The 12,465-nt window shown below is 37.2% G+C and overlaps 1 protein-coding gene across 1 annotated transcript in view; it reads right to left on the reverse strand.

Moving 5' to 3' along the window:
- The window catches only part of fbn2b (fibrillin 2b), a 310,225-nt gene that overhangs the window by 60,581 nt on the left and 237,179 nt on the right, over positions 1–12,465 (reverse strand). The gene's annotated exons all lie outside the window — the stretch shown is intronic.

The raw sequence follows: 12,465 nt of genomic DNA on the forward strand, positions 1-12,465 counted from the left end.
AACATCACCAGTACCCATTGTAAAATCAAACATCACCAGTACCTGCTGTAAAATCAAACATCACCAGTACCCATTGTAAAATCAAACATCACCAGAACGCATTGTAAAATCAAACATCACCAGTACCTGCTATAAAATCAAACATCACCAGTACCTGCGGTTAAAATCAAACATCACCAGTACGCATTATAAAATCAAACATCACCAGTACCTGCTGTAAAATCAAACATCACCAGAACCCAATGTAAAATCAAACTTCACTAGTACCCATTGTAAAATCAAACATCACCAGAACCCATTGTAAAATCAGGCATCACCAGTACATGCTGTAAAATCAAACATCGCCAGTACCCATTGTAAAATCAAACATCACCAGAACCCGTTGTAAAATCAATCATCACCAGTACCTGCTGTAAAATTCAACATCACCAGAACCCATTGTAAAATCAAACATCGCCAGTATCTGCTGTAAAATCAAATATCACCAGTGCCTGCTGTAAAATCAAACATCACCAGTACCTGCTGTTAAAATCAAACATCACCAGTACGCATTGTAAAATCAAACATCACCAGTACCTGCTGTAAAATCAAACATCACCAGTACCCATTGTAAAATCAAACATCGCCAGTATCTGCTGTAAAATCAAATATCACCAGTGCCTGCTGTAAAATCAAACATCACCAGAACCCATTGTAAAATCAAACATCACCAGTTCCCATTGTAAAATCAAACATCACCAGTACCCATTATAAAATCAAACATCACCAGTACTCATTGTAAAATCAAACATCACCAGAACCCTCGTTAAAATAAAACATCACCAGTGCCTGTTGTAAAATCAAACATCACCAGTACCCAATGTAAAATCAAACATCACCAGAACCCAATGTAAAATCAAACTTCACCAGTACCCATTGTAAAATCAAACATCACCAGAACCCATTGTAATATCAGACATCACCAGTACCTGCTGTAAAATCAAACATCGCCAGTACCCATTGTAAAATGAAACATCACCAGAACCCATTGTAAAATCAAACATCACCAGAACCCGTTGTAAAATCAAACATCACCAGTACCTGCTGTAAAATCAAACATCACCAGTACACATTGTAAAATCAAACATCACCAGTACCTGCTGTAAAATCAAACATCACCAGTACGCATTGTAAAATCAAACATCACCCGAACCCATTGTAAAATCAAACATCACCATTACCTGCTGTAAAATCAAACATCACCAGAACCCAATGTAAAATCAAACATCACCAGTACCCATTGTAAAATCAAACATCACCAGAACCCATTGTAAAATCAAACATCACCAGTACCCGTTGTAAAATCAAACATCACCAGAAACCATTGTAAAATCAAACATCACCAGTACCCATTGTAAAATCAAACATCACCAGTACCTGTTGAAACATCAAACATCACCAGTACCCATTGTAAAATCAAACATCACCAGTACCTGCTGTAAAATCAAACATCACCAGAACCCATTGTAAAATCAAACATCACCAGTTCCCATTGTAAAATAAAACATCACCAGTACCCATTGTAAAATCAAACATCACCAGAAGGCCTATGGTGTGTTGGCCTTTATTGGTAGAGGGATTGAGTTCCGGAGCCATGAGGTCATGTTGCAGTTGTACAAAACTCTAGTACGGCGCATTTGGAGTATTGCGTACAGTTCTGGTCGCCTCATTATAGGAAGGACGTGGAAGGTTTGGAACGGGTGCAGAGGAGATTTACCAGGATTTTGCCTGGTATGGAGGGAAAATCTTATGAGGAAAGGCTGATGGACTTGAGGTTGTTTTCGTTAGAGAGAAGAAGGTTAAGAGGTGACTTAATAGAGGCATACAAAATGATCAGAGGGTTAGATAGGGTGGACAGCGAGAGCCTTCTCCCGCGGATGGAGGTGGCTAGCACGAGGGGACATAGCCTTAAATTGAGGGGTAATAGATATAGGACAGAGGTCAGAGGTGGGTTTTTTACGCAAAGAGTGGTGAGGCCGTGGAATGCCCTACCTGCAACAGTAGTGAACTCGCCAACATTGAGGGCATTTAAAAATTTATTGGATAAACATATGGATGATAAGGGCATAGTGTAGGTTAGATGGCCTTTAGTTTTTCTTCCATGTCGGTGCAACATCGAAAGCCGAAGTGCCTGTACTGCGCTGTATCGTTCTATGTTCTATGTTCTATGTTCTATCACCAGTTCCCATTGTAAAATCAAACATCACCAGTACCTGCTGTAAAATCAAACATCACCAGAACCCATTGTAAAATCAAACATCACCAGTACCTGCTGTAAAATACATCACCAGAACTCATTGTAAAATCAAACATTCACCAGTACCCATTGTAAAATCAAACATCACCAGTTCCCATTGTAAAATCAAACATCACCAGAACCCATTGTAAAATCAAACATCACCAGTTCAAATTCTAAAATCAAACATCACCAGAACCCATTGTAAAATCAAACATCCCCAGTACCCATTGTAAAATCAAACATCTCCAGAACCCATTGTAAAATCAAACATCACCAGTACCCATTGTAAAATCAAACATCACCAGTTCCCATTGTAAAATCAAACATCACCAGTACCTGCTGTAAAATCAAACATCACCAGAACCCATTGTAAAATCAAACATCACCAGAACCCATTGTAAAATCAAACATCACCAGTTCCCATTGTAAAATAAAACATCACCAGTACCCATTGTAAAATCAAACATCACCAGTTCCCATTGTAAAATCAAACATAACCACTACCTGCTGTAAAATCAAACATCACCAGAACCCATTGTAAAATCAAACATCACCAGTACCTGCTGTAAAATACATCACCAGAACCCATTGTAAAATCAAACATCACCAGAACCCATTGTAAAATCAAACATCACCAGTACCTGCTGTAAAATACATCACCAGAACCCATTGTAAAATCAAACATCACCAGAACCCATTGTAATATCAAACATCACCAGTTCAAATTGTAAAATCAAACATCACCAGAACCCATTGTAAAATCAAACATCCCCAGTACCCATTGTAAAATCAAACATCTCCAGAACCCATTGTAAAATCAAACATCACCAGTACCCATTGTAAAATCAAACATCACCAGTACCTGCTGTAAAATCAAACATCACCAGAACCCAATGTAAAATCAAACTTCACCAGTATCCATTGTAAAATCAAACATCACCAGAACCCATTGTAAAATAGAACATCACCAGTACCCATTGTAAAATCAAACATCACCAGTACCTGCTGTAAAATCAAACATCACCAGTACCCATTGTAAAATCAAACATCACCAGAACGCATTGTAAAATCAAACATCACCAGTACCTGCTATAAAATCAAACATCACCAGTACCTGCGGTTAAAATCAAACATCACCAGTACGCATTATAAAATCAAACATCACCAGTACCTGCTGTAAAATCAAACATCACCAGAACCCAATGTAAAATAAAACATCACCAGTACCCATTGTAAAATCTAACATCACCCGAACCCATTGTAAAATCAAACATCACCAGAACCCATTGTAAAATCAAACATCACCAGTACCTGCGGTTAAAATCAAACATCACCAGTACGCATTGAAAAATCAAAAATCACCAGGACCTGCTGTAAAATCAAACATCACCAGAACCCAATGTAAAATAAAACATCACCAGTACCCATTGTAAAATCAAACATCACCCGAACCCATTGTAAAATCAAACATCACCAGTACATGCTGTAAAATCAAACATCACCAGAACCCATTGTAAAATCAATCATTCACCAGTACCCATTGTAATATCAAACATCACCAGTACCCATTGTAAAATCAAACATCACCAGTACCTGTTGTAAAATCAAACATCACCAGAACCCATTGTAAAATCAAACATCACCAGTACCCATTGGAAAATCAAACATCACCAGAACCCATTGTAAAATCAAACATCACCAGAACCCATTGTAAAATCAAACATTCACCAGTACCCATTGGAAAATCAAACATCACCAGAACCCATTGTAAAATCAAACATCACCAGTACCCATTGTAAAATCAAACATCACCAGAACCCATTGTAAAATCAAACATCACCAGAACCCGTTGTAAAATCAAACATCACCAGTACCTGTTGTAAAATCAATCATCTCCAGAACCCCTTGTAAAATCAAACATCACCAGTACCCATTGTAAAATCAAACATCACCAGAACCCAATGTAAAATCAAACTTCACCAGTATCCATTGTAAAATCAAACATCACCAGTACCTGCTGTAAAATCAAACATCACCAGAACCCAATGTAAAATAAAACATCACCAGTACCCATTGTAAAATCAAACATCACCCGAACCCATTGTAAAATCAAACATCACCAGTACCTGCTGTAAAATCAAACATCACCCGAACCCATTGTAAAATCAAACATCACCAGTACCTGCTGTAAAATCAAACATCACCAGTACCCATTGTAATATCAAACACCACTAGTACCTATTGTAAAATCAAACATCACCAGTACCTGCTGTAAAATCAAACATCACCAGAACCCTCTGTAAAATCAAACAGCACCAGTGCCTGTTGTAAAATCAAACATCACCAGTACCCAATGTAAAATCAAACATCACCAGATCTCAATGTAAAATCAAACTTCACCAGTATCCATTGTAAAATCAAACATCACCAGTACGCATTGTAAAATCAAACATCACCAGTATCCATTGTAAAATCAAACATCACCAGTACGCATTGAAAAATCAAACATCACCAGTACCTGCTGTAAAATCAAACATCACCAGAACCCATTGTAAAATAGATCATCACAAGTACCCATTGTAAAATCAAACATCACCAGAACGCATTGTAAAATCAAACATCACCAGTACCTGCTATAAAATCAAACATCACCAGTGCCTGCGGTTAAAATCAAACATCACCAGTACGCATTGTAAAATCAAACATCACCAGTACCTGCTGTAAAATCAAACATCACCAGAACCCAATGTAAAATAAAACATCACCAGTACCCATTGTAAAATCAAACATCACCCGAACCCATTGTAAAATCAAACATCACCAGTACCTGCTGTAAAATCAAACATCACCAGAACCCATTGTAAAATCAAACATTCACCAGTACCCATTGTAAAATCAAACATCACCAGAACCCATTGTAAACCAAACATCACCAGAACCCATTGTAAAATCAAACATCACCAGTACCTGCTGTAAAATACATCACCAGAACCCATTGTAAAATCAAACATTCAGCAGTACCCATTGTAAAATCAAACATCACCAGTACCTGCTGTAAAATCAAACATCTCCAGAACCCATTGTAAAATCAAACATCACCAGTACCCATTGTAAAATCAAACATCACCAGAACCCATTGTAAAATCAAACATCACCAGTACCCATTGTAAAATCAAACATCACCAGAACCCATTGTAAAATCAAACATCACCAGTACCTGTTGTAAAATCAATCATCTCCAGAACACATTGTAAAATCAAACATCACCAGTACCCATTGTAAAATCAAACATCACCAGTACCTGCTGTAAAATCCAACATCACCATTACCCATTGTAAAATCAAACATCACCAGTAACTGCTGTAAAATCAAACATCACCAGTACCCAATGTAAAATCAAACATCACCAGTACCCAATGTAAAATCAAATATCACCAGAACACAATGTAAAAACAAACTTCACCAGTATCCATTGTAAAATCAAACATCACCAGAACCCAATGTAAAATCAAACTTCACCAGTATCCATTGTAAAATCAAACATCACCAGTACGCATTGTAAAATCAAACATCACCAGTACCTGCTGTAAAATCAAACATCACCAGAACCCAATGTAAAATAAAACATCACCAGTACCCATTGTAAAATCAAACATCACCAGTACCTGCTGTAAAATCAAACATCACCTGAACCCTCTGTAAAATCAAACAGCACCAGTGCCTGTTGTAAAATCAAACATCACCAGTACCCAATGTAAAATCAAACATCACCAGATCTCAATGTAAAATCAAACTTCACCAGTATCCATTGTAAAATCAAACATCACCAGTACGCATTGTAAAATCAAACATCACCAGTACATGCTGTAAAATCAAACATCACCAGAACCCATTGTAAAATCAATCATTCACCAGTACCCATTGTAATATCAAACATCACCAGTACCCATTGTAAAATCAAACATCACCAGTACCTGTTGTAAAATCAAACATCACCAGAACCCATTGTAAAATCAAACATCACCAGTACCCATTGGAAAATCAAACATCACCAGAACCCATTGTAAAATCAAACATCACCAGAACCCATTGTAAAATCAAACATTCACCAGTACCCATTGGAAAATCAAATATCACCAGAACCCATTGTAAAATCAAACATCACCAGTACCTATTGTAAAATCAAACATCACAGAACCCATTGTAAAATCAAACATCACCAGAACCTGTTGTAAAATCAAACATCTCCAGAACCCATTGTAAAATTAAACTTCACCAGTACCCATTGTAAAATCAAACATCACCAGTACCTGTTGTAACATCAAACATCTCCAGTACCGATTGTAAAATCAAACATCACCAGTACCCATTGTAAAATCAAACATCACCAATACCTGCCGTAAAATCAAACACTCACCAGTACCCATTGTAAAATCAAACATCACAAGTACCTGCAGTAAAATCAAACATCGCCAGTACCCATTGTAAAATCAAACATCACCAGTACCCATTGTGAAATCAAACATCACCAGTACCTGCTGTAAAATCAAACATCACCAGAACCCGTTGTAAAATCAAACATCACCAGTGCCTGCTGTAAAATCAAACATCACCAGTACCTGCTGTAAAATCAAACAGCACCAGAACCATTGTAAAGTCAAACATTCACCAGTACCCATTGTAAAATCAAACATCATCAGAACCCATTGTAAAATCAAACATCACCAGTACCCATTGTAAAATTAAACATCACCAGTACCTGTTGTAAAATCAAACATCACCAGAACCCATTGTAAAATCAAACATCTCCAGAACCCATTGTAAAATCAAACATCGCCAGTACCTGCTGTAAAATCAAACATCACCAGTTCCCATTGTAAAATCAAACATCACCAGTACCTGCTGTAAAATCAAACATCACCAGTACCCATTATAAAATCAAACATCACCAGTACCTGCTGTAAAATCAAACATCACCAGTACCCATTGTAAAATCAAACATCACCAGAACCCAATGTAAAATCAAACTTCACCAGTATCCATTGTAAAATCAAACATCACCAGTACCCATTGGAAAATCAAACATCACCAGTACCCGTTGTAAAATCAAACATCACCAGTACCTGTTGTAAAATCAATCATCTCCAGAACCCATTGTAAAATCAAACATCACCAGTACCCATTGTAAAATCAAACATCACCAGTACCTGCTGTAAAATCAAACATCACCAGTACCCATTGTAAAATCAAACATCACCAGTACCCATTGTAAAATCAAACATCACCAGTACCCATTGTAAAATCAAACATCACCAGTACCCAATGTAAAATCAAACATCACCAGAACCCAATGTAAAATCAAACTTCACCAGTACCCATTGTAAAATGAAACATCACCAGAACCCATTGTAAAATGAAACATCACCAGTACCTGTTGTAACATCAAACATCACCAGTACGCATTGTAAAATCAAACATCACCAGTACCCATTGTAAAATCAAACATCACCAGTACCTGCTGTAAAATCAAACATCACCAGTACCCATTATAAAATCAAACATCACCAGTCCTTGCTGTAAAATCAAACATCACCAGTACCTGCTGTAAAATCAAACATCACCAGTACCCATTGTAAAATCAAACATCACCAGTACCCAATGTAAAATCAAACATCACCGGAACCCAATGTTAAATCAAACTTCACCAGTATCCATTGTAAAATCAAACATCACCAGAACCCGTTGTAAAACAAAACATCACCAGAACCTGCTGTAAAATCAAACATCGCCAGTACCCATTGTAAATCAAACATCACCAGTACCCATTGTAAAATCAAACATCACCCGTACCTGCTGTAAAATCAAACATCACCAGAACCCGTTGTAAAATCAAACATCACCAGTACCCATTGTAAAATCAAACATCACCAGTACCCGTTGTAAAATCAAACATCACCAGTACCTGTTGTAAAATCAAACATCTCCAGAACCCATTGTAAAATCAAACTTCACCAGTACCCATTGTAAAATGAAACATCACCAGTACCTGTTGTAACATCAAACATCACCAGTACGCATTGTAAAATCAAACATCACCAGTTCCCATTGTATAATCAAACATCACCAGTACCCATTATAAAATCAAACATGACCAGTACCTGCTGTAAAATCAAACATCACCAGTACCTGCTGTAAAATCAAACATCACCAGTACCCATTGTAAAATCAAACATCACCAGTACCCAATGTTAAATCAAACTTCACCAGTATCCATTGTAAAATCAAACATCACCAGAACCCATTGTAAAACAAAACATCACCAGTACCTGCTGCAAAATCAAACATCACCAGTACCCATTGTAAAATCAAACATCACCCGTACCTGCTGTAAAATCAAACATCACCAGAACCCGTTGTAAAATCAAACATCACCAGTACCTGCTGTTAAAATCAAACATCACCAGTACGCTTTGTAAAATCAAACATCACCAGTTCCTGCTGTAAAATCAAACATCACCAGAACCCAATGTAAAATCAAACTTCACCAGTATCCATTGTAAAATCAAACATCACCAGTACCTGCTGTAAAATCAAACATCACCAGAACCCATTGTAAAATCAAACATCACCAGTACGCTTTGTAAAATCAAACATCACCAGTTCCTGCTGTAAAATCAAACATCACCAGAACCCAATGTAAAATCAAACTTCACCAGTATCCATTGTAAAATCAAACATCACCAGTACCTGCTGTAAAATCAAACATCACCAGAACCCATTGTAAAATCAAACATCACCAGTACCTGCTGTTAAAATCAAACATCACCAGTACGCATTGTAAAATCAAACATCACCAGTACCTGCTGTAAAATCAAACATCACCAGTACCCATTGTAAAATCAAACATCTCCAGAACCCATTGTAAAATCAAACTTCACCAGTACCCATTGTAAAATGAAACATCACCAGTACCTGTTGTAACATCAAACATCACCAGTACCTGTTGTAAAATCAAACATCTCCAGAACCCATTGTAAAATCAAACTTCACCAGTACCCATTGTAAAATGAAACATCACCAGTACCTGTTGTAACATCAAACATCACCAGTACGCATTGTAAAATCAAACATCACCAGTACCCATTGTAAAATCAAACATCACCAGTACCCATTGTAAAATCAAACATCACCAGTACCTGCTGTAAAATCAAACATCACCAGTACCCATTGTAAAACCAAACATCACCAGTGCCCAATGTAAAATCAAACATCACCAGAACCCATTGTAAAACAAAACATCCCCAGTACCCATTGTAAAATCAAACATCACCCGTACCTGCTGTAAAATCAAACATCACCAGTACCCATTGTAAAATCAAACATCACCAGTACCCGTTGTAAAATCAAACATCGCCAGTACCCATTGTAAATCAAACATCACCAGTACCCATTGTAAAATCAAACATCACCCGTACCTGCTGTAAAATCAAACATCACCAGTACCCATTGTAAAATCAAACATCACCAGTACCCGTTGTAAAATCAAACATCACCAGTACCTGTTGTAAAATCAAACATCTCCAGAACCCATTGTAAAATCAAACTTCACCAGTACCCATTGTAAAATGAAACATCACCAGTACCTGTTGTAACATCAAACATCACCAGTACGCATTGTATAATCAAACATCACCAGTACCTGCTGTAAAATCAAACATCACCAGTACCCATTATAAAATCAAACATGACCAGTACCTGCTGTAAAATCAAACATCACCAGTACCTGCTGTAAAATCAAACATCACCAGTACCCATTGTAAAATCAAACATCACCAGTACCTGCTGTTAAAATCAAACATCACCAGTACGCTTTGTAAAATCAAACATCACCAGTTCCTGCTGTAAAATCAAACATCACCAGAACCCAATGTAAAATCAAACTTCACCAGTATCCATTGTAAAATCAAACATCACCAGTACCTGCTGCAAAATCAAACATCACCAGAACCCATTGTAAAATCAAACATCACCAGTACCTGCTGTTAAAATCAAACATCACCAGTACGCATTGTAAAATCAAACATCACCAGTACCTGCTGTAAAATCAAACATCACCAGTACCCATTGTAAAATCAAACATCTCCAGAACCCATTGTAAAATCAAACTTCACCAGTACCCATTGTAAAATGAAACATCACCAGTACCTGTTGTAACATCAAACATCACCAGTACGCATTGTAAAATCAAACATCACCAGTACCCATTGTAAAATCAAACATCACCAGTACGCATTGTAAAATCAAACATCACCAGTACCCATTGTAAAATCAAACATCACCAGTACCTGCTGTAAAATCAAACATCACCAGTACCCATTGTAAAATCAAACATCACCCGTACGCATTGTAAAATCAAACATCACCAGTACCTGCTGTAAAATCAAACATCACCAGTACCCATTGTAAAATCAAACATCACCAGTACGCATTGTAAAATCAAACATCACCAGTACGCATTGTAAAATCAAACATCACCAGTACCTGCTGTAAAATCAAACATCACCAGTACCCATTGTAAAATCAAACATCACCAGTACGCATTGTAAAATCAAACATCACCAGTACGCATTGTAAAATCAAACATGACCAGTACCTGCTGTAAAATCAAACATCACCAGTACCTGCTGTAAAATCAAACATCACCAGTACCCATTGTAAAATCAAACATCACCAGTGCCCAATGTAAAATCAGACATCACCGGAACCCAATGTTAAATCAAACTTCACCAGTATCCATTGTAAAATCAAACATCACCAGAACCCATTGTAAAACAAAACATCACCAGTACCTGCTGCAAAATCAAACATCGCCAGTACCCATTGTAAATCAAACATCACCAGTGCCCATTGTAAAATCAAACATCACCCGTACCTGCTGTAAAATCAAACATCACCAGAACCCGTTGTAAAATCAAACATCACCAGTACCTGCTGTTAAAATCAAACATCACCAGAACCCATTGTAAAATCAAACATCACCAGTACCTGCTGTAAAATCAAACATCACCAGAACCCATTGTAAAATCAAACGTCACCAGAACCCATTGTAAAATCAAACATCACCAGTCTCCATTGTAAAATCAAACATCACCAGAACCCATTGTAAAATCAAACATCACCTGTACCCATTGTAAAATCAAACATCACCAGTACCTGTTGTAAAATCAAACATCACCAGTACCTTTTGTAAAATCAAACATCACCAGTACCCATTGTAAAATGAAACATCACCAGTACCCAATGTGAAATCATACATCACCAGTACCCATTTTAAAATCAAACATCACCAGTACCCATTGTAAAATCAAACATCACCAGTATCCATTGTAAAATCAAACATCACCAGTACCCATTGTAAAATCAAACATCACCAGTACCCATTGTAAAATCAAACATCACCAGTACCTGCTGTAAAATCAAACATCGCCAGTACCCATTGTAACATCATACGTCACCAGTACCTGGTGTAAAATCAAACTTCACCAGTACCCATTGTAAAATCAAACCTCACCAGTATTCATTGTAAAATCAAACATCACCAGTTCCCATTGTAAAATCAAACATAACCAGTGCCCATTGTAAAATCAAACATCACCAGTGCCCATTGTAAAATCAAACATCACCAGTACCCATTGTAAAATCAAACATCCCCAGTACCTGCTGTAAAATCAAACATCACCAGTACCCATTGTAAAATCAAACATCACCAGTACCCATTGTAAAATCAAACATCACCAGTACCCATTGTAAAATCAAACATCCCCAGTACCTGCTGTAAAATCAAACATCACCAGTACCCATTGTAAAATCAAACATCACCAGTACCCATTGTAAAATCAAACATCACCAGTACCTGCTGTAAAATCAAACATCACCAGTACCCATTGTAAAATCAAACATAACCAGTGCCCATTGTAAAATCAAACATCACCAGGACCTGCTGTAAAATCAAACATCACCAGTACCCGTTGTAAAATCAAACATCACCAGTACCCATTGTAAAATCAAAAAAATCATGTACCCATTGGAAAATCAAACCTCACCAGAACCCATTGTAAAATCAAAAAAATCCAGTACCCATTGTAAAATCAAACATCACCAATAATCACTTCAAGATTGATCCTATC

Source organism: Scyliorhinus canicula, chromosome 18 (genome assembly GCF_902713615.1).
Source record: "Scyliorhinus canicula chromosome 18, sScyCan1.1, whole genome shotgun sequence".
Taxonomy (NCBI): domain Eukaryota; kingdom Metazoa; phylum Chordata; class Chondrichthyes; order Carcharhiniformes; family Scyliorhinidae; genus Scyliorhinus; species Scyliorhinus canicula.